General features: G+C 42.2%; 1 protein-coding gene across 1 annotated transcript in view; it reads right to left on the reverse strand.

Annotated features, from left to right (window-relative positions):
* The window catches only part of PPARA (peroxisome proliferator activated receptor alpha), a 33,268-nt gene extending 29,723 nt beyond the window's left edge, over nucleotides 1–3,545 (reverse strand). Inside the window, exons 1-2 of the mRNA XM_084206901.1 lie at nucleotides 3,277–3,545; nucleotides 850–972 (exon numbers count right to left, since the gene is read on the reverse strand). The gene's annotated coding sequence lies outside the window, so the exon portion shown is untranslated. The remainder of the gene's footprint in view (nucleotides 1–849; nucleotides 973–3,276) is intronic.
* Between the last annotated feature and the right edge of the window lie 21,124 nt (nucleotides 3,546–24,669).

Below are 24,669 nucleotides of genomic sequence, written 5' to 3' on the forward strand. Positions count from 1 at the left end.
ATCTCTCCTACTCTTAGAGTTTCCACAGGCATGAGACAATTTGAACTTAATAAATTTAGATGAATACAGCACCACAGAACAAACTATGCCTCTTTGGTAGCTTACATCTTTCCAAAGTATAAAAAATTTTAACACCATACACACATTTTAAGACTTAGCAAAGTCTTAAACACAAACCAGTCACACAACAACTCAAGCCTCAGTCAGGATTAGAGTGCCAGGGAGTTGTGGTTTACAATTTATAGTAATCTGTGCACAAGAATTCCTTCACTGGACACAGAAATTACACTTCTTAGATATTTAAAGACACATGCAATGCACTTATAAATAAATATTGTTTCATAAGCAGAAACTATGAGAAGTGGTATGAGGAAGTGGAGTCAGATTTGGCAACATCTCAATGCCACATGCAATCTGGTCACACAACAGTCTCATATTACTTGAATATCTTTACAACATGTCAAATATCACACTCTTGGAGAGATTTTAGTTTTGAGAATTGTGATGATTAAGAGCCTAATCTTACCAGGCTTTCTACTTCAGTGAAAAATTCAGCCTTCTACTTCATAAAATGTCATTCAATATTTAATTTAACAGACCTGGTCTTTTGAAATGCTGAGCACTCTACTTCTAAAATATTAAGAAATCAGAATTCTACTGACAAGCACCTAAGACAGCAGTAGATATCAGACTATAAGGAAGTTTGACTTTGTTCTCCTGATTGTGCTACTATGTTCTGTTTATCAGTTATTTATTGCCACTATATGCTCAGATTTCTTTCCTTGTCATTTGACTATACATTAATCACTCTTTACAGAGATTCTATGCCCAGTCCATGAATGTACTTACCCCTTCAAGCAGCATCTTGCAAGGCTGAAACAGAAGTTGTTTTCCAGAATCTTTTCCCCTTCCATTTCATGTGCAGATTGGTGATAACAAGCAGTTATTCATCAATAAAAAGCTGCTGACATTCTTAAAAAAAAAAAAAGTGTCAATAAAATTTCCCAGGGCTTATAATACTGATTTTACATAACAATGATGCAATATAACTTAAGAAAAATATTTCTTTATGCTTCTTCTGAAAAAAAAAAAAGCTTTCATTTCACTTGGGCTAAGATAATTTTTAAATTACTAAGGTTTTTAATATGTCCCTAGTTTTACAGCAGGACCACACTGACATCTAGCTAACTAGGGAATATAATTGGTATATGCCAGTATAATTCAGATATTTTTTCCTTCATACTATAAGAATTCAAAACCACTCAACTGAGAACACTATAGTGACAGCCCTGTGCTATTTTAACTATCTGTTACAGAGTAAAATACTTTTATTCCTAAAGAGCATTCTCACAAAGCCTTTCTGTGGACACCTTTAGAGCAGTTATAGTTTCCAAGGTGCATACACAGCCCCATGAGATGTCTTTGCAATTGACCTTTATTATGAGGATTTACAACTCAAAGGTAGAGATTTTGGTTTTATATCCTTTATAAGGTCTATATATATAAAAAAGCATACATAACTAAAAATAACAAACAAATTACAGATGCAGAGAGATTTTGAAAAAGTGGATTTAAAAAAAAGGTTAAATTCCAAAATTATGTAAGAAAATATGCTTGTACATTTAATAAATATAAATTCAATTTCATTTATTTTCCAAGATAAGTATGGTGTCTTCTGTTTTTCCCCCTTGCAAAAATATGACATGTGCAATATAAGCAGAAGTCAGAACCCAAATCTCATCAGGAAAGCTACAGAAAAGTAAGGACAGGAAAAGAGCTGTTTGCAATTTTGCAGTACAAGCTGCTTCTGAAAAAATAATAAGAAAAGTTATGTTTCCTTGCCCGCTTTGGGACAACAGTGAGCATTATAACCCATTTTTTAGAACAAGATTAGTATCTTAGGCCATATATCCTATTCTCCTGTAGGACATTATTGTCCCTTATATTTTTATAACACTCTGCACATAAAATATTAAAAGCATAACAACATAAAATCCCAACTGAAGTGTAACCCTTTCTCCATGGTTTAAAATTCATGATACCCTTTATGCAGACTACAGTACTAACAGAAAATGAGGACACTAAAGAACTACTTGAAAAGCAAGTGACAAACCCACAAGGTGTTTCCAATAGGTAGCCAAAACTCCCTATGCACCTGACTGTAGAGGATGACAGCCAATATAAAGCACCAACAGCTTGATAAGAACGCTTTTTTGGACCATGCTAAGAGTTCCTTCCAAACATGGGAAAAGACAGCAAGCATGAAGTCTGGGGAGTTCCACAAACCTCTGATAAGGTCTGCATACTCTCATCCTTCCCATACACTACATTGTATTACTTGAAATTCCCAAAGTTGCCACACAAAATCACTAGGAGCCGATGGGCGCTCAGTAGGTCATGCCAGCCAACAGAAGTTATGGTGCTGGTTTAGGTTTAGCAGACGTGTGACCACATCACATGAACCACAAGTGCCTCAGTTCCAGCACGAGACCAGGTAGCAGCCTCAGTGCTAAGTCACTGATTCAGGATTTACAAAGGAAATAGTTTTTACAGCTGATCCATTTTGCTGCCTGCAAAGCAAATTTTAAATAGGTGAGCAGTGCCAGGTGCCAATGAGAAAGTCTGTGCATGTTCTGTAATACAAGGAGTTTGACCATGATTTTCCTTCACAATAAAACTTATGCAACACCTTTATTAGTGCAGTACTACTAAGACACCCAATGTCAAAAGTGCCAAACATTATCATTCCAGATAATCCTGTGTGACGAATCCTGTGCTCATACTACTTCCATCAGAGAGCTTAGGAACAGCTTCCCGTGTCATTGAGTGAGACTGGGCCAATTTTAGTATGAATACAAGGGAACACCTTTTCGCACTCCTTTCCTTTGTTACTTCTGGAATGCTTTTTGAAAAGCAAGTATCCAGCCCCACGGGGACAACCAAGAACGTGGCAAACCACAGAAGCAAGCCCCGGAGGCGTTCCCAGTGACCTGCTCCTCGCTCTCAGGACAGAGGACCCTCCTCTGACCAGCCGGCCGGGAACAGCACAACCCGCCTGACTGAGCCAAGCCAACAGCGGGAACCTCCAAGCACGCACTTTCTGCCTCGTGCCCGAGTTCATTCCAGGTTAAGGGCAATCCAGATGCTCCATTTGGGAGACATGACAGTTGCCAACCAGCCCCTCGTGTGACAGCCCCTCGCGTTAGCCCTTTTTCCGTTCCCACCCTCAGCGCCCTGAAATCCCGCTCCCCCGGGGCTTCCCGGGCGGCTCTTTACCTGCGCCGGGCCGTCTCTGCCCGTCCCGCAGCCCCTCGGCCCCGTTCCCGCAGCCGGGGACGGGCGCAGCTCCGAGCGAGCAGCGGGAGCCGCTACAGCATCTCCCCGGGCCGGCTACCTCCTCCTGCTGTCCGCCGCCGCTCCGCCGAGGGCTTCACACCGCGGGGCCGGAGAGATAAGTAACAGCGAATGGCAAGGGAGGGGAGGAGAAGAAAGGACAGGTCATTAGCAAAGCCGCCGCCGCGCTAGCGAGCCGGGGGCGTCACCCAACCCCGGGCGGGCGCTCCCGCCTCCTGCCGGCGCCCCGGCCGGGATACGGGCACCGCGCGGGCAGAGGCCGCCCCTAAGGCAGTACCGTGCATCACTGCCACGGGCTGCGCAGGGCGGGGCCCGGCCGAGCCGTGTCCCCGGCTGTCGGAGGGGAAGGAGCGGGAGCGGGGAAGGAGCGGGAGGGAACGGGAACGGGAGCGGGGCGGGAGCGGCCGGTGACAGGTCCCGGAAGTGAGGTCGGCACACACCTCCCGCCGCGGCCGCGCGCCATTGGCGGGGCGGGGGCGGCCCCGCTCCCCTCACACCCCTCACTGCCCTCACACCCCCCACACTCCTCATTTCCTTCGCATTCTTCATTGCCTTCACTCCGTTCACTGCCGTCACACTCCTCACTGCCCTCACACTCCTCACTGCCCTCACACCCGTCACTGCCCTCGCACTCCTCATTGCCTTCACTCCGTCCACTGCCCTCAACACCCCTCACTGCCCTCACACTCACTGCTCTCACACTCCTCACTGCCCTCACACTCACTGCCCTCACACCCCTCACTGCCCTCGCAGTCCTCACTGCCCTCACACCCCTCACTGCCCTCGCAGTCCTCACTGCCCTCGCAGTCCTCACTGCCCTCACACTCCTCACTGTCCTCGCAGTCCTCACTGCCCTCGCAGTCCTCACTGCCCTCACACTCACTGCCCTCACACCCCTCACTGCCCTCGCAGTCCTCACTGCCCTCACACCCCTCACTGCCCTTGCAGTCTTCACTGCCCTCGCAGTCCTCACTGCCCTCACACTCACTGCCCTCACACCCCTCACTGCCCTCACACCCCTCACTGCCCTCACACCCCTCACTGCCCTCGCACTCCTCATTGCCTTCACTCCGTTCACTGCCCTCACATTCCTCATTGCCTCCACTCCCTTCACACCCCTACCACCCCTCATTGCCTACATTGCCCTCACATCCCTCTACTGCCCTTAAACTCCTCAGTGCCCTCACTCCGTTCACGCTTCAGACCCCTCACTGCCCTCACATCTCTCGCTCCCCTCAGACCCCTCACTCCCATCACAACCCCCCGGGCCCGGTTCCCTCCGTGCCCCTCCGGGCTGAGGGGTTCGAGCTTAGACCCCGGGAGGTTCGGTGAGGGGCACACAGAGCCCCGCCGGCCGGAGGGGCGGCCCGGCTGCTGCGGGCGCGGTGAGCGCCGTCTGCCTGAGGGCCGGCGAGGAGGGGCCGTGGCTGTGCCCATCCATCGCTCTGCGAAACACTTCTCAAAATCATATAAATGCGTGCTTGCTTTCACGTTTGCATTCCATGTGGGGAAAAAAAAATCCCAACCAACCAACCAACGAAAACCAATATTTAATCAGGAACCCCACTTAATTAGTGAGCTGAGTAGTCAATGGCACAGTACTGGGATGATAAAACAAGACACTTCAGATGCTTCCAATGGGAAGTTAAATGAGGCCTAGAAAGGGAAGAGAGCACTGTTTTGGGGGTTTGGTCCACATCGCACTGAGCACTACACTTAATTCTATAAATTTATCAGAAATTTGGGTTTAGCACATGGCCCTGGACACCAGAGCACTCGGTGCAGAAACAACAGTAACAGCAGAGGCTGAAAAGCCCCCAAAGGCATAGCTCAGGACCAGCCAGCAAAAGGCAATATTGACCATGCAAAACAGAAGCTAACTAAAAGCCTTATATTGATTTGAAGCATTTCAGACTGTTTCAAACTGGCTCTGGTCACAGTTTGACTTCTCAACCACTAGACTGTTCCAGATCTGTCCCAAGCTGGGCCAACACCCAATGCCACAAGAATCAGTTGATTTAGCAGGTTAATTCCCAGGTTTAACACCTACATATTTCACCACAGGTGAGGTGACATGATGCAAGTGCTGCAGTACAATTTTCTAGAGTAAGATGTTGGAATGGATGCAGGCTTTTGCCTGGGGAATATGCACATTTTGAGGGACTTGCCATAGCTGCCAATGAGCATGCCAGGCTGACTCAGCTTTTTATCCACACCTCATCTTGCCCTGACTCATGCACAAGCGCTGTCCCAAAGGCAGTAAAACACAAAATATTTATTGGAATTCAAAATGAGTTGTGGGTTGTTTCCTGTTTATGAGCCATGGGCTCCTCAGCCCACACCAAACATGTAGCAAGCTCCGTCTGCAGCAAGGAGGGCTGTGTTACTCCAGGCACGGAGGAGAGCTCTCTTAACCCCTGTTCTGGTAGTGATTCTTCTTAAGAACTTGGAAACATTTTGTCCATGAAAATGACTGGTGTTGCAGAAAGTAAAGGAGGAGAATCTATTCCATGCTTAAAATATTTGCACAGGAGACAAAAATTCCTTTTGTACTGAAAGAGCTTTTAAAGTGTAGCTACTGACTGGATTGTGTAAATTTGTATCGCAGTTCAAATCTTAATCGCATACTAAATATAAAAGTCCATTGGCTATTTAAATGTGCAAGCTTTTAGAAATCAGAAGTTAGATTATTTACTAGGTTTTTACCTGGAATAACTTTCAATTAGTGTTTTATTCTATTAATATGCAATAACCTTATTACAATTGACTAACAGCTTGGCAGTTGTGGAAGAAGCAGCCAGATTTGTGCAGTTGTTGATTTTCCAACTTTCCAGTAGCCAGCTGACTTTGTCAAAGGCCTGCACAGCCATGCACAGCATTTCTATCACAAAACATTTTCATTTGCAAAAGAGAAATGCCTTTTCATTTATTTAAAGGCCAGATATAGAGTCTCTCTTAACAATTCTGTGGGAGCAGATGAGCAGCTCCAAGTCAGCACAGACTCATTCACAAGTCTGGGAGGACAGACCATACCAGGGAAAATTGGCAGCGCCTTCGCCACCTCCTCCAGCTACGGGTAGAATGCAGGAAGTGGGCTGACCCTGCGCTCAAATATTTGCTGTGGTTTCTCTTGCTGATTTGATGGTAGAGATTTTAACAGACAATGGGCCTTGTTTTTGCTGGGTCATCATGAAATACTTCCACTAGAAAGTCGATAGAGCCATAGAGCCTTCCAATTTGAGTATTTATTTGAAGTGGGAACTGCAGAGACCCGGTATCATAGCCAGCACTTTATCAGCTGATAAAGTATACATAGGGTTCTGTTTCTCTGTGAGTGCCTACTGAAGCCTTACAGAACTAACATGCACTAATGGAAAATTAATTACATTAATCTTTGAATCATTCTTATTAAAAGAATAGAAGAGGCTGGACAATCACAAAGCAGCAAGTTTCATAAGCAGAGGTCACTAGCAGAAGTCTAGAAAACTGTCAGAGTGTAATTTGATTCTTTTTCTGTATAATTTTGTGCATGCTGGATCCTGTCCCTTTGTGCCTGGTCAAAATATGTCAAAGCCAAAAGCACCATGTGATAATGAACAGGAGAGGATTAAATCTGATATCTAATATACACAATATGCAAATCATTGTTAGAAGCACAATTTTCTCTCATTAAATCAAACCCCTTAAAGACCCCCAAACAACAGCCAAGAAAACTGGTGGAGCGCAGGGACAGTGAGATGTATCCACTCTGAGCTTTCTTTATGAAGCTCTCTCTCAGCATAGCAGTCTGGATACAAAAATATCTTTGCTTTGTTTTGCTGTTGGTTTTAGGTCAGGCTGGATTTGAGGACTGGTTGTTTTTAGGTGCATGTCTCTCTCCTGGATTAGAACAAAGCTCTAAGGCTAAAGGTGATAAATGAAAACATTTAGATAAGTCACATGAAACTCATCTGCCTCATTTTACTATGACAGGTTTTGGATGGAAGCAGAATGCAACTTACAGGTTTACACAAGCCTACTCTTCCACAAAACTATTTAGACATTCAATTAAAAAAAATCTAGGATGAGATTATATTTCCCAACAAAATAAGCAATGAATCTGTTACTTACATTTAATTTCTGTTAGAGATGTTTACCATGCCATCCCATCTATATAAGGTACAACCTTGGTCATTCAGATAATTTCTTTTCATGTTTGAAAGTTACTTTGCTCATTACTCTTCTCTTACTGAAACAATTCATAACTTGTCAGAGCGTCAAGATCAAACATTGCAGGTGTCCATACATCTCTTCCTGTGTCAAAAAGACTTCAGAACAGTTGCATGTAAATCATGGTGTTTTAAATTTATTAACCCTTCTTAAGCCAAAGTGTTTAGAATTCCTCTCATTACTCTTTATGCTGGTGCTGGCATTGTCACTATGGGTTTTCACTACACGATTGCCAGCCAGGTTGAGAACTGGTGAATTAATTTTTTTTTTAGTGTTTACCCCCTCATCATTATTACAGCCAATGTGTTTCATTTCTTTGTTTTAATAAAAAAAGTTCTTTAAAGAAAACTATTAGCAGAGCAAGCACTTTTCTTACAGTAAAGCAGGATATCCCAAATCTTTATTCTGAGGGGGAGCCCATGCTGGATGGGGAGGAAGCAGAGGGAAAATTACTGACTTGAAAACACCTTATGGCAATAAGCAATTACTTGTAAAACTCAGCCGTGGCTATTCTTTTTCAAATTTGCCCTACCTTCTCATCTGAATAATTTCTTTCTCCAGTGTAATATTCCTTTTCTATGCATTTCTTTTTTGTGCTGGACACTGCATTACCAGATTCAGCAGGATTTAGCAGATTTATTTCTGCATTTTGTTTTTGGTCATGAGAACTGCTAAAAATCAGTTAAGCTTAATACAATAAATGTATACATTTTTAGAAAACAAATCACTGCTTGGTATCTTGAACTGGGGAGAAGTTTTGTAATTCTCTTTCTGGGGCGGATTGCTCCTTCCTTTCTTTGATGAATGTGGTACTTGCCATAGCGTGACTGAGGGAAAAAGTTTCCTCCTTTTTTGGCAGATTTTCCCCTATTATCCTTGGAAATAAATGTACTCTTAATTTAATTGTTTAATGCATTTTAATTTATTTATTCCTGTATTTCCAGTCCTTTGAACTGAATACTATTTGAATGTTTTCTGTTTCAAAGAAAGAGTTTCTTTCTGATCCAGGTTTCCCACTTGTTCCTTCTTTTGTTTTGTTGGCTCAGTGAAGCCTTTGTTGCCCCCTTTTTACCAATCTCAGTTTCCCAGTTGGTGTTTTATCCATGCTACTGAGATTCTCTTCCTGGGTGATATACTTCAAATCTGTCCCTGTTGTCCCCCCCATAACTGTGATTCAAACCTTACTCACAAGTGGCTATTGCAACACATCTTTTGGCCCTCGTTCTCCCCTGTCTCCAGCTGCAGCTAACTTTCACTGTCCCCTCTCAAGTCTCTTTTCTATTTACGTCAACTCTGTACCCCCTTTGATGTCTGCTTCCAATTCCCACCTCTTCTTTCCTGTAACCTCCGCTGGACTCTCTACTGTCCATTACCAATGCTGCAGGAAACCTGCTCCTTCCCTGCACAGCCTGTACATGAGCATGACACGGCACAAAAAGAAGCAAGACAGAATGTTCGATGGATTGTGTTTCCTACAATTATTAGCAATTGCTACTTGGTTTTCCTTTTAATGTGTCCTCCTATGCATCTCTGCATTATTCCCTTCCATGCCTCCATCAGTTTATGCTGTCACTGGTCAATTTTGCCAGCATCAGTGCTTATCTATCCTTGTCTAGCTTTAGTTGTAGCCTTAATGTAAGTTGCAGAAGTTTCTGGGCTTTCACTCATGTTTTATGCAGATTTCAAGAAGGAATTGCTGTGAAAATATCAGCTTGCCCTAAATAATATTGCTTTGTAAATAATTCAGTCCAAGTGCAGAAATTAAAACTGAAGTTGCAGCTTCTGTTTGCCTCCATACCCTGGACACCTCATGCACCAGAGGAGTAAGCACAACTTTAGCAAGGAGATGCAGTGGTTGCATAGGTTGTACTGCTGCCAGAGCACCCAAGGAGGAGCAGTGGTTGTGCACACATTGTGCGACTTCCAGAGCACCTGAGGAGATGCAGCGTCAATCCTGCATGTGTGCTTGTTTTGGTGCAAAGTCCGGTGGCTCCTGAAGGGGAGCTCAAAGCTAAGCTGATTTGGGTTTGTTTGGTTTTAGCTGAGGCAATTAAAGGGAAAGTACAGGCTGCTGCCGTTTCCGGAGTTGGCAGCATGTGGCACAAAGGATATTTCCCGGGTGGGTAGTGGTGCTGTGTGTCCACATCCGTGCGTTTCCCAGAGCTCATCTGATCACAGATTTGCAGTTCTCCAGGGTCCTTAATGCAAGCAGTTTCTTTCCCTTGTACTGCTTGTACTTGTCTCCACCGGAGGAAGGGGAAGTATTTCTACTGCGCTGTCAAATAAAAATGTTGAGTTTGGGTGTTTTGGGTGTGTAAATGTGAGACTTAGTCAAAGCAATTAGCTGAGTAACCACTGAGCTTAAATTGTTTTCCTACCCTGTTTTCAGGCCGCGATTAACACCCGCTGTGATACACACCCAGCCTTTTCCAGCACTCACAACTGATACACCGAGCCTCAGCCACAGCTGCCCTAGGATGAGCAATCACACAGCTCATTTCGGGACTCTCTGCTCAATCATTGCACATCTAAAAGTCAGACTTCAAAACAAAAGCATACATAATGAGGCTGCTGCTTCGTAGGCACCAGTTTTTCCTTTAAGGTTTGACTGTGCACGTTTTTGTTCAAGTATTTCTCATTGCTCTTCACACTGACCAGCTTTGCTGTGTGAATAGGAGCTGCTCGTAACTAAGTCCTAGACAGGTTTTTTTAAAGCAATACTGTACTTCAAAAATTGATTTAAAGTGTTTGATAAAATAATTTGTAAACAAAATGTTAAAAAAACATAGAAGAGTGAGGTCAGAGGAGACTTGAAAACACATTGTTATAAAACAGATGAACAAGCTCATTATTGGCTAGAAGCTGAGGTTTACCCCAGGCCAGCAAAAGAAAGGTCACAGTTTTCTGATCCTACGGCCTCAGAAACATCCCAACATTCAGTACCACCTTATTTGTCCTCATGCCATGCTGCATCACTCCTCAATGTCCCCAATTCCAGCTTTTTGCAGGGCTATGCTGTGAACCAGATCAGGGAACTTGTTCCACTGAAAAAGAATAGAAAATAGCAATAGAAAATAAGAATAATTTCATTATCTAGTTCATGGCATGTGCCTCACATCTAGGAGGAGCACTGGCTGAATTCCTGCCCTCTGCACTACCCTGGAAATCAGCCTGGCATCAAACCCTGGTCCAGCCTCACCAAAGACATGGAAAAGGTGACTGTGGCAGGGAACCTGAGGGATAAGGAAATAGAAGGAAGAGCTTCTTTCAGTGACTACAGGGAATCCTGGGAAAGGAGGTGATTTTCAGCTGGATCACGAGGAGCCAAGCCAGAGGATATCTGTTGGAGTGTGGGCAAGTCTGGCTTGTTTGGACATAAGGAATGTAAACAGCAGCAGGAGCCTTCGTGGGGAAGGACGTCATTGCAGCAACACGAAAGCATCAACTGCTAACACTGTATTTATCCAAACCGTAAAGAACAATTTTAAATAAGAAGAGGTTTCAAAGCTGTGTTTAGCTGGAAGATCTGTGTGGGAGAGGGGTGGATACCTTTGGACTTTGTTAATAATTAAGTGGAGGAGTGTGTTAAAGCCTATGGAATGGACAGCATGGCAGTAAAAATACCATGACTCATTGAAGCTGGAGGTTAGCAAACAGTCCCAAGTAAACAAAATTGCACATGACAGATCCTTGTGTAGCAAGACCCATCTCTCTTTAGTGAAACCAAGCCTGAAATGCTCCATTTGCTTCGGAAAACCTCATGACCTTGTGGAAACGATTTGATGCTGAATCTGCAAGAAATAGAAATTGTGTTCAGAACTAGATGAAAATCCAGCATGTTTTCTAAGCTATATATTCACAATATTCAGCATATTTTCCAAAGAGGTTTTTTTCTCATAATAATCCCTGAGCTAATGTCTTTCCAGTTAAAAAAACCAAAAATGTGAAGAAACTGTCTTTTCCCTTATCATTTCATTCACTTCAAATGCAGCAAGAGCCAGAAGAAAAATTTGGATATATGGTTTAAAAGAGGCAAAAACAAGAACTTGTCTAAGGAACAGCCAGTAAAGTCTGCCTTTCTGTGTACTAGTGTTATCAGATATTTTGTTTTTAACTGAATAATGTCACAGGTCTTCCCCCATTAAAAAAAAAAAAATTGTTACTATCTTTTCCGTATCTTAATATAATTCTCTCCCTTTCGGCCTTTTTACCTCATGTTTATGTCTTGAGGTACATTTGGCTCTAGAAACTGGCAGACAAAATCCATAAGGTTTGAATGTAGAGCAGCAAATACACCAAAGCTGGTCTCCTGCCAGCTGCCTGCCTCTCAGAGTACACGCACACTGGTTATCTGGCTTTGCCCTTTCTACAGCCATAGCTGGAGACCCCAGAAATTCCCAAGCCACTGGAAAATGCTGAAAACAAGAGAGGCAGATGATCACTCATGCCATTCTGGGAGTCTCCGAGAACAGGAACATCCAAGAGTGGTTAATTAGAAATGTATCATAGACTTTTGCACCCATTTTGACTTGCTATCTGACAGCAGTTGCTCTGATTACCTAATTCATCTGCGTGCAACTCTGCAAATATTTGTTAGAGAACACAGAATATTTGCTGTTTATCCTGGGGTTCAGCATTACAAATGTTTGGTTAACGTCCAGGCTGGGATTTTCAAATGTTTCTGATATCTCAGTATACCTCCAATTTATTTCTATTTAATCTGGAAAGAAAAAAGATCTTGTCAATATACCTGCCCTGTGCCTCTCACTCACGTTTGCATTCTGGGAGTTTGCCTTTTGGAGCTGTGCAGAAGGTGAAGTGCCCTGTCACTGTCCCACAGGTCACCAGGTTTGTCACTGCACGCGGACACGCGCAGAAAGCCTCAGATGCCCCGCAGAGTGCGAGGGACGCGTGGCACTGCGAAGGGGAAGGCAAGGCACTGTTCTGTTATCTCAGGGTAAGTGAGGTTACACGAACCAGGGTGTGAGTGTGCTGACATCACCTGATTACTTGGCTGTGCAATTACAGGAGCTGTGTCTCCACTCAGATTTTACAGTTAGATTAGCTATTACCTATGACTGTGCTCCAGCACGAGCTGTAAGTAAAAACAAACACAAGCCTCCTTTTTATTTTTTTTTTTGACCCAGAAAAACTCTAATTACAACACAGAGTGAAAAAGTGAATTTTTCTTATCAAGGGCAATGCCATAGGCTAGTGTTCAGATTGGAAACTGGTCAGGAAGAAATCCTGAAAGCCACTTGTCACACAACTGCACTTCATGGTGTTCTAGCAGCAGAGGAGCCTTCTGGGGTAATATTAATGTAGCATTTCTGCAAATGGCAAACCACATTCCCTTCTACCCCTTTTTTCAGGCACAGGCTCCACAATTTACCCTCTGTGGGCTTTAGTATTTGTGGCATTTTTCAACCCCTCCAAAAGACTGGCTAGTTGTCTGTAGGTTAGGGACTTGCATTGCCTCAGCTGGGAGTCACGGAACACCAGAGCAGGCTCAAGGGTGAGGAGAAGACACTGGGAAAGGACAGAAGGAAGAGAGATCTTCCCCCTTGCAGCTATAAGGTGTTACATCAGTTCACTTGTTTGTTAAACCATAGCTTAGAAGAAGGTGGTAAAGACCATATCCACTTTCTCTGGATATTAAAAAACAGCTCAAAGAGTGGTTGAAATCCCTGGTGGGTTGTTTGGTTTCCCATTGCGCCACTATTAGTTTTATTCCTCTTTTCTTTCCCCCACCTTCAAACCCCTTGATTGGGTCAATGCCCCTCTTCACAGGCACACACCGTCATTGCCTGCTCTCTTTGTATCAGTCCTTCAAGACCTATTTCTTTTGCAAACTTTGTTTTTTCCATTGGCCAACTCTTCATTGACTACTTCTAACATAATTACACTAAATTCTTGCTCCTGTTTACCTGACTATTCAGTTCTTTGGGGCTAAATCTTACCATTTCTCTCAATCTTGTAAAGTGCTGTTTGCCTATACATAGCTAAAGATCATAAGACATTTTTTCAACTTTGATTTGCTCTTAGAGGAAAGACTCAAGTCAGTCATTACTCCACTATCAATCCCATGAACTATATGCAGAAAAATACGATATAGTACCCAAATAGAGATGAACTAGACATTCAAAAATCAGACTGGAATACTGGTATCAAAATGTACTTAATCCAGGCCCAGTGAATCTCTGATTAAAAATAAAATACAATGATTATTTTTTTTCTTCTAAACTCTGTAAATCCTTGGAGAGTCCAAGTGGAACAACCTACCATTTTTTGTTGTTTTTTCTCTATCTAGCTCTTATGTTGGTTTTTCACTCCAGAAATAAAAACTTTACAGCTGGTATGTATATTACACTAATGATGCTTTGATTTAGAAATACAACTAACAGATGTTAAATTAATCTAGCCAGATTTGAGTTACCTTTGAGATCTGGCTACAGTGTTTGCTTCTGGAAGGTATGCACATTTTATTTGTACCCATGGTTCATGAAAGGCTGTCTTTGGATAAATGATGATTTCATGTTTTTCTCAGCTATCCACTCATGTCCATAAATTTGAAAGATGTGTATTGTGCTATCAGAGAATGTACTTTGAAGTCAGTTTTAGATTTGGTTGCTAATCTGGCAGCCCTGCTTTTCTCTTCTGTAAACAGTGATAAATAGTTTCCAGTGGGCCTGAATGCAGCAAGGCTTTTCACTAAATAGCCTCTAGGTAGAGTTACTTCGGAGTGAAGGGACAAACCCTACATTAAAAGAAAAGGTTAATAATACAAATGTATGAAAATACCTAATGCTTCCTGCAATATGTGCAGTTTTCTGAATTTGCAGACCCGATCTGCCTTCATCTGCTCCAGCAGAACAGCAGGTTGTACCCAGTGCAGTCTGTACCTGACACAAGGTTTCTGATAAGCTCCTGGATATCAAAAAGATTATTGAATGAATATGTTTGATATAGTAGGCTACTGTTTTATACCGTTTTTCCATTCCTTATCACAAGACGTGATAGCACTAGTAGAAATTAGGCTATTCAATTCTAAGGCTTTGCTGCTCCAAGAGAATAAAATTGTACTTTTAAAAAATATTCATGTGCCTCAGGAAAAAAACCCACCTTTATTCCCTGGATTAATCACTTGGAGCAATGTGCTAAGTATACTGAGCCGTTCTTTTTGTGGAACACGAGGATCAAGCCTTTGTTCTTGGCAGCCACATCCTTCATGCCGTGCATACTGGAACCCACTGCTGTTATTTTTTGTTCCTCACGGAGAGCAGAGTGCTCTGCAGCAAAAAAAGGGGCAGCTCCTCCCAGAGGGGCTTGTGCTACAGCGACAGCAAACTGCCAGGGAGAGCCTGAGGACACACGGGTCACAATAAAGGTCACAATGAAAGCCTGATGTGGCATTCTGTAAATGCCACGCTGGACTTGGCACCTTCATCAATTTTTATGGGTGGTATTCAGATTGAGGCTCAGGAGTGGGAAACTGGTATTAAAAAAAGGAAAATAGTGGACTGGTGAGACATACCAAATGCAGAGACATTGAGAAGGAAAGAAACAGCGGACTTTTAATTGTACTTTATGGACAGTGAAGAACTCTGAGAGGAGCTGGGAGGCCGGATGGCTACTGACGTTTCCACCCTTTTGTCTCTATCAGTAGCCTGCACCCTGTCTACCCCAAACCTTGTGAGCACATTTTTACCTATTTTTGGGCGGTGCTGTGAGAGAATAATATGGTTATTTTTGCCCTGCTAGATTCACTGGTGTAGAAGAGAGACACAGGCAGAAAGTTATTTTATAAAACCCTAACAAACAGCAAAATTGCATTCTTGCTTTCCTCTTGTATCGCTACAAAAAGTATAAGTGGTCAACACAGCAAGACTGCAGCTGATAGGAGGTCAGTTCTCCTGCACTCCATATATACCAGTCACTTTATCCCTTTGTCAGGAGTAGAGGCATGCACATATTCCTTGTATATATTCACCTTTGACTGATGTGTCTCCAAACACCTGAGCCAGAACTTACAGAGAGATGGAGGCAGCAGCAGAGAACACCTTGCTGCATGTTAACTCTTCCAGCATTAAATGGGTTTTAAAATCACTGCTTTTCAGAAAAGAAAGGCCTCATAACTACCTGCAATGGCTTAGCTTTACAAAGTGCAGTCACTCAGTGCTAACAAAGTTGTTCTTTCTATTTGTCAGCAGGCACAGAAACCTCACAGGACTGCACCCAGAACTGTGCAGGCCCTGTAGAGTCATCAGATTTGATAAGAATTCAGTCCTGCAGAAAACAGCTGTAATCATCAGTGCAGATCTTTTGCCCTCAAACTAGTGAAAGTTTAATACAACAGGTGATCTTTTAGATTGACCTTTTAACACTCAAGGTATATACACAACTTCTCTGCAAAATGAGGATGAATGACTACTTATTGAATTTATTTTCACATTTGCTTGATAGAACCATTCCTCTCTCATTTAAAAACATTTCTCCTTGCATTTGTCTTATGGCATTACAAGAACACAAATAAGTGATTTCCCATAAACTTTTTTAAAATCCTTATAAAACTTTGTATCTACAAATAACAAAGAATATCCCCCTGGAAATTACTTAAGCCTAAAAATTAAATATTTGCTGTTGAAATTTCTCTTTGGTTGAAAAGAAAAGCTGTAGTCCCTCTTCTGAGCAGACAAAGCACAAGGCACAGCAGGATCTGAGCAATGTACTCATCAAAGCCACGAAACAAACCCTAAATGCAGTTTTAGCAAACCATACAGTAGCAGTTTCAAGTACTCTGGGAGTAGTTTCATATTACCAGCAGCTGGTTTAAAATAGTAACATGGCCATTGTGCCATCCTCTAAAATAACATTTCTGTCACAACAAAAATATTTGCATGCAGTAAACGGACATTGAGTAACTGTGGACTTGTGCACCAGTGATTGCACTGTGTAAAAACAAGGTGGAGAGAATAGAGAACACCTGAGACAAAACTACTTGTTCCCTTTCCATATTGCTGCTTAGAACAGTAGCCACTCACCCTTTGAACAAAGATAAAAAAACTTCTACCAAAAAACCCCAAAGCCTGCCCTCCCAAACCTAAATAAACATAGTTCTTCCTTATTCCTAATGTGTATGACTGATGCCTCAGCCTTTTTACTCTTTGATTATTTTGTTTTTCCAGTTGTTGATAAAGTTAAAACTCTCCAAAAATTTGGAATTGATGTGCTTTGAGTTTTTCGACGATGAAATTTTATACCACCTCTCACCCTATCACAGTTCTAAGACATTGCACTGAAGGTCCCCTGCAATTTGGTATGGAGGGACAGATTAAATAACAAATTCAAATTAGTTATTTCAAACACACCTAGAAAATATTTTGAAAACATAGTGATGCCAATGAATAAAAGACTGTGCTCTGGGACATATTTAATGATTGTTGTTACCATCAGAGAAATCTCTGTACAAGAATTTGCTGCACTCTGAAAGAGGCAGCGAAGGAAAGAACAGGCTTTGAAGATCATCTCAGTGTGGTTTACACAAGACATTCTATATGTCAGGTGAACTACATTTTAAAGTGAAGTTGGATACTCTCCAAGTTTCTCTGTGGAGATGTCTCAAGTGAAAAGCTTACAAAACCAGAAGTTTCAAGTTCTGGAATGGCAGTGATGCTTGGGGCTGATCAGGGCTGCATCCACATAGCCTAGAGCTCTTTCTTTGTTACTGAATGGTTTCTGGCAGAAGACTGAATCCAACTCTTTTATTGAACAAAGGAAGGATAGCAGATGACTTTTTATCTCATCCACAGAAAGAAAAATCCCTGCTCTTGTTTGGATCTGTGGAACAGGGACATGTCATGGGAACACCTTTGTGAAAGAGAAGGATAAGGGGGAAGTTTCCTTCCTTGTGCTGGGCTGGGTTTGGGCCTTTCAGAAGCACCATAAATGAGTTGGAGTGTCTGGAGCTGTATTTTCAGGAGACTGCAACTCCTGCTTGCTAAATACCCTTGCACATGCCTTTGGCTTGTGGATCCATCCCCATAAATTCATTTAATGCATCTCCCTATGGAGATGTAGAGTTGGGAGGCAATAGTTTCAGTGGGGTTCTCTGATGTCACCACTTTGTACTGGCTTAGTTAATTTAAATAACATCTCATTTTAAGCAATTAAATTATTATTTTCTCTCAGGCTCTTGTTTCTTAGGCTCTTGCTCAGAAAATCATCACGATCCTCCATAAAATACATAAGTATTGATGAAATGAGCCTACATTTGCACCTGGAATGATTGCTCTACCTGTGTTAGTTTCTATGACTATTCACTGCATTCACTGGGAAAGACCCAATAAAATTTTACATTTGTATTTTTGCACAAGGCAGCAATATTGACTGTGTAGTTACTAAAGAGCTTGAGAGCAATTTGGAAAAGTTAATAGAACTATTCCTAGCCATACACACATTGCATGTGTGCCAGGAAACAAGCAAAACCTGATTTCCCAAGCATTTTGTGTGATGGGAACTTCAGCTGGCCACATCCTCTCTCCCAGTTCCTCTAGCCCCATGTCCCCAGCTTGTGCTGCCTGTCCAGCTGGCACTCACTTTTGCAGAGACCAAAAAATTGGTCAGGCAAACACTAATTGTGTGAGAAGAATAATCATTACTGGTAAAAATCACAGCAGAACCTGCCCAATACCATTCCAAACCTACATGTACTGTACCTAACCATTATTTTCATCACCATTACTGATAGCTTCTCTATTGGTTTTGCTGCAGCACCTGAATCAATAAATGCTTTCTTTGCCTGTTGGGAAATCCCATCTTTGTGTTGCAGATTTATCACATGAAACTAGATTTTAACTAGATTTTAAATGTTGTGATTTGTGAAGAACACGTAAGAGTGGTGTAAATTCACAGTTCCTTCTTGCTCTGATTTCTAGTTTGTCTTCAGGCAGGCTCGTTTCTAACCAAGCAGCACGAGAGGTGATTGATAGCAGCGAGGAGAGCGATAAACACCTGACCTCTAGTGGCAGCTCTCCGGGCTCGATGGGAAGGGAGAGAGCTGGAAATGTGAGGGAAAAAGGGATTATGGAGTAAGCTGGAACTATGAAGTAGAGCCTGAACTTCCAAGAGTTGCTTTGTCAGTTTTTGTTTAATTTTTTTTTCTACTGAAATCTCGGTTCAGAATCCAGGGCATTTCTCTTTCTGAACGTTTTCTTCATGTTTATCACTGTTTAAGAAGTGTGTGCATAGTCTTCCAAAAGAATTACAGCAATATCCTAACAGGTTTTACATCTTCATATAGAAGGCTTTTGGTAAGTTTGTCACTTTGGTTGTTTCCCCCCCATGCACACACAATTATTCAAGAAGCCCATTTGAGTCCTCATTAGACTTCATTCCTGCTCCTCACTGACACAGAACATTTCCCCAGTGAAAATACATACTTCACTATCAGCACTCTGGACATCAAAGCTTTCCTTCCCATTGGGCTAAAAATACAGCAGCTATTCCATAAACAAAGGTCATAACCTTGCTAATCAACTGCTTAACCCAAATATTAAATTCCCTCATGGAGAAAAAACACTCTTGTTTTTAACCCCTGTAGGATTAAATTTCAAAGTGCGGGCTTACACAAAATTTCCCCTAAGCAACAAACCATTGTCTGGAAGCTGTGGTTAAACCTACTTTTCACTGCAGCTGTGTGAGGCCTTCAGACCACCAATACAGTCTGCTAATGTGACAGTGGCAAAGCTGCAGCAGGACTGGAGCAATGGCATCATTATTTTCCAGTTGGAGTTAGAGTAACTCACTCTTATTTCCTGAAGCCATGGTGAAAGTTAACCTACGTATGACTCAAAGAATTCTGTACATTAGAAACAAGTCGATATGGCCATATGAAGAGATGATTTGAGAAAAAACAAAAACAAGCTGTGCAAATACTTTAGTCCATTTAAATAATCACATTAATTGGGGCATGGTGTGGTAAATTTGGGAGTTCCTTATGGTCGACAAGTGATGACTTGAGAAGGGCATAGAAACAGTGCTATGCTGTTTAATTTTAATGTTTCTCATAAAAAACATTAAATTATCATAGTCATGTGCAAAAATCTTATTATGTTTGAGCCATTTATATGTTTTCCATTTAGTAAAAAAAATTTGCTATATCTTTCATCTTTGAGAATCTGATTTTTCTGCCCTCTGTTGAGACTAGTTCAAAATCTCCTTCTTTATCTTCAAGGTGCTCTGGCACAAGCCCAAGATACCCAATGGCTTGTCCTGCACAAGATGTCAATGTGAATTAACCAAAAAAAATGTGAATTTAAAGTGAGTACAACTCGAGCATATATAATTTCTCTATGGACACTCATTTAGGAGTCAGCTGGCCATAATTACCTTAACTTAATTCACGCTCAAAATGAATTAAACTGAAGTGAACTAATGGTTTATCAACATGGGAGAGACACTGTACAATGAGCTCGGTGTAAATTCACAATTCATCAGCTGCTGTGCTCTGACTTCCCTTGTGGAAATGCAACGTGCCCTCAAGGTGCCTTTGTATGAGGTAACTTAATTTTTTTAGGGGGAAAAAAAGACTATATATGGAAGTGTGGGCTGATTGATGGCAGGTGCAGAAGTGATTGGATTTCAATGGTACTACGCTAGAGAAAAGGTCAGCATACATCATCTGTGCAGTTGAAGTTTCTCTGCCATTTTGGGACCACAATGGCACCTTCTATGCTATGGGGTCTGTTTTGAACTGCAGAAAGGCAAACAGCAATTTTGATGTTTCTGTAGCAGGGGAACAGCCAATTAGTACCAAGTACCTGTTGTACTATCGACTCATGTTTTTGTTCACTATTCAGAAAATCACCATGGAGGAGTGCAGAGAAGCTCTAGCCATTTCTGAATGAAAACAGCCAAAAGCAGCCACATACTAAAATTTACACAGTTACCCAGCTTGGTTTAACTTTACTGAGTACCTCGGTATTAATTTCCCCCTAAATGACTTCCCACCTCTCTTTATTCATTAGATTTAACAGCATTTTCTGTTAGCATAAGCAAAGCAGTAAGAAATATGGAGAAATATCCCGACTTGCAGTACCCCTTTAAATGTAACCAGCATCGTCAGGCAGTCTGTGACATTATTATCCAGTTAGGAAAACATCCCTGGCCCCATTCATTCAGCCGTTCCTGCTCATTTTTCCAGGCACAGAACGTTTGTGCCGTAGCAGGCCTTGTCAGATTTGGAGCCCTTCCAGTACCTGATGAGCATATTAACAGTGCTCCCATTCATGGCCCAGAGCCTGCCAGTTCCATCTAATTTTAGGGAAGTTGCTATTTATAGTTGGATGGCTGTGCTTGCTCTGGTGAGAGCCTCGCCACTGCTGGGCGGGGGAAGGGGGGGGAATTTTTATTTTTTGTGCTGTTTTAGTTGGCACACACAAAGTTCATGGTTGTAATTTACCCCAGTCCAAAATACTCTGCCATCCTCCCCAAGGAGCAGCGATGCCCTGCCTGAGGATTTACACCAGGAACACTGTGGCACTGTTGGCTGCCTGGTTCTCATCCAGCCACGGGCTGGCTGTGTCCAGGCACAGGTGACCCAGAAGTCAGATGACAGCACAGAACCACAACCTTTGCTAAATTACTACATGCAGAAAGGTTGCAAGGTCCAAAGGATGGGGGAGAGGGGAGAATGTGGGCCCAAATCACTCTGTGCTGTAACTCCTGTAGTACAGGTTGACCAAAATGCATTCCTTTTGTCTTGTTCCAAAAAAGTCCATTAATAGCAGTAGTAACAATACCTGCCTCTGCACCACAGCATTTTGTCAGAATTTATTCACTAACTTTGCAGGCAGTGTTAAATGCCAAGGAAAGTTACAGGGAAGAGGTCTTCCAATGTAGACTTGCTGGTCAAATTTACTAAAATAGGCTGTTACGACTTAAGCATTTCATTAACATACCAAGAACTAACACTACACTGTGTATATATGTGCAGGTGTGTGTGTATGGAAAACTGAGAGAGCTGAGAGGAAATCAGCATTACAGTTCATTTTCTCTTGCAGAAAAACAGCCACATAAAATGTGAGAACTCCAAAACTATTTCATTTAGAAATACAGTGTTCAAATAATATATAGTCTGGTGCCATAAAGTTGTATAATGACCATTGGGAAAACATAAGTTGTACCTCTTCCTGTTCAAAAGATAATTCATTATGTGTTTTAGTAATTGCTAATTTGTTCCCAGTTTTATTGGTGTGACAGGGTGGTGGTTGAAAAACTAAATTCACTTTTTGTAAATTGAAATTGGGGTTCAGCTCATGTTAGATTTTCAAAATGAATCCTGTCTTTGGTAGAGGAAGATTTGAGTCACAGAGCTTCAGTCAGATTGTAGTGTTTTGACTTTAAAATACCCAAAGTTGATAGTGTCTACTCTTGTTTGTCTCTGGTATGGGTAATATCCATTTCCTAGATTTGTAGGAGGTGCTTGCAGGAGTTGTTAACTCTCTTTCTGATGTTGTAACTTGCTCACATAAAATACACATTTTGCTCATCCCTCATTCTTGCTGCTATAGACAGGAAGACTTAGAAGCTGGAACAGATACGGCTGTGAGAGTAAAAAAATTATCATTGTACTCATCAATCTTAATTGCATTCTGGTTCCTAGTTAATTTGTGTATCATAGCAAGAAAGGAACATTGAACCAGCAGAGATTCTGGTTCAGCTGAAATTCATATTCAGCCAGGCTGAGATTCTGCTGAGGCAGAGCTGAACTGGAACTGAACCAGAAAAACAGTTAAAGAAAGAAATAATGGCATAATTCTGTGGCTAATGTGGTTCACAGGACAAAAAGTATTATTTTCTCTATTAATTTGCAGCTGAGTGCAGCATGTGATAAAGCCCATGCCCCATAGTCCAGAGGCCATGGCCTGGCAGAGGACTGTCATTTCCCTGACCCTGAGGGCCAGAAGTGTGTTCTAGCTGCACAGTGATGTCAGTAAGTGTTCTTCTCCCACCCTCCTGTCCAGCTGAAAACAGATGTTCCAGGAAAATGGGGGGTTCAGATGTTAACTGCAGATATAAACTCCAGTCCTGCCCAATGAGAATCACAGGTAAAGCTGTAACACAGCTCTGAAAGGGCCCTGGATTAACAAATATTTATACTGGTTGGAGCACAAGTTTAAGTCAATGAGGATGAGCCCTGTGTGGTACTGGCAAGGTAACACTGAGCACTCCTTGCAGCTGCAGGAGCATTTGGGGTTTTTTAGGGGTGTACATAGAGGTGGTGTGAGTCCAGAGGGGTTTGACCTTCCTGTCACCAGCCGCCCCAAAGCCTGCAGGGTGGGTAGAGCACACACATGTGTGCCACTGAAAGACACAGCAATGATGACATCTCACCTGCACCTCAAAACGCTGCGTGGGACCAAGGGAGGCAGCCCTCGAGCCGGGTGCCCACACCACAGGTTTTCCCTTGTGCACTCAGGCCAAAGGGGCACCCCCTCACATACAAATTTCCAAATGCTTCGATTCAACCTCTTCTGAGAACCTCCTCCATGCACACTTTTAACAAAAAAACCCACCACAAGAGGAGACTCCTTATTCCTGCACAGGGTCAAATCTCCCTCCTTGCACTAAATCAGCCTTTCTGGGTTGCCTGTCTCGTGTGGCTTTATGTTGTCTGTTAAGCAGATTAATAATACTGTCCTATTGTTTGCATTTTACATATCTTTGCAGCCTTCCCAGAAAAAGCTGACCTGTTACTGCACTTCAACAAATTCAACAACTTTCTTCCACGTGCTCTGACCCATGGGGATATTGTGCTGTTTTTCATTGTTATATTCAGGCCCAATGTAGCTTCTCTCCATAAATGCTTCCAATGAAACCTAAAACATCATCACCTGTTGCTCTGCACTGCATAAGGGAGAGTAAAAAAACTGCACGTGGTGACCAACCCCAGAAGCTTCTGCCACTATGTGGTGGGCTGGGGCTGGGTTTACAAGCACAGAAACTCAGTGTCTCCATCCTTCTTCCTGGGTTTTATCTGGCACTGCTACTCCTACTCATCCCAGCCATTTTAGAGCATTGATGGGTTAAATTACAGTGACTTTGTGGAATGATGTTAACTTAATCAGCCAATATAAAATTAGTGGCTTTTCATATACCTGTGGTACTTGAAGAGTTAGCGAATTTTCCTTTATGGGGAACATCTGGCTGGTAGCAAGGCAGGGATTATAACTTCAGGGCAGGCTTTTGCTTATATGCTGAAATAAGACATTTTCCTCTACAGCTAATATTTGCCTTTTTTAGCTATTTCAAGGTAAAGCAATTGCTTCCATCTTTCCTATCCTCACTCCAACTCTTTATGTTTGAGGTGTATTGTAGTTTATTGTTCCCAAAGCAAGAGCAGCATGATCATTCTTCAGTCTCAACTGATGCTGTGCCTCTAGAAAATTTAGACTTTTCTAGTAATGGCCTTCCACTCTTTCTTATGGCATCAATTTTGGGGTCCATAAACACTGACATCTGTATCCAAAGTAAAAGAAAATTTGAAATACTGGATGGATCCTGTCAAGGAATCTTGACAGCTTTTAATTTCCTTTTGCAAGTTCCTTGCTGCTGCAGTTTCTCTCTGTTGGTATGAGCCAAAGCAGTTGAGTTTTTTTGTACTTCTTGCTGCTTAGGACATTTCTGATCAGTGGCAGCCAGCTGGCCAGTGCCTTTACCTATCCATCTCACATTTCTGAACATTACAGCTGGGCTTCCTAATTTACCCAGACATTGTATCTGCCCCAGAGATTTTATCTCCTTGAGATAAAATCCTGTAATTACTTCTTGGGAAGCCAAATGATGTTATTTTTTATAATTTAAGACAGCATCCAGCTCTTAATTAAGACTATTTTGGTCTTTTTGATTTTTGTGTGACCGTAAGAGTTCGGTTTCTTTAGCTGCAGCAGTTAATCAGCTTTTAAAATCTTGCCTATTATTTCCACTGGGGAGACTGACAAAAATACCACCTGTACTTTCCTTTTTTAGACAAGGAGAACATCAGTTCTGTAACATTTTTCCCCAATCAGACCTGTTATACATTTTTACCGTGAGCATCTCACTGTG

This window comes from Fringilla coelebs (genome assembly GCF_963513975.1).
Source record: "Fringilla coelebs genome assembly, chromosome: 5".
Classification (NCBI taxonomy): domain Eukaryota; kingdom Metazoa; phylum Chordata; class Aves; order Passeriformes; family Fringillidae; genus Fringilla; species Fringilla coelebs.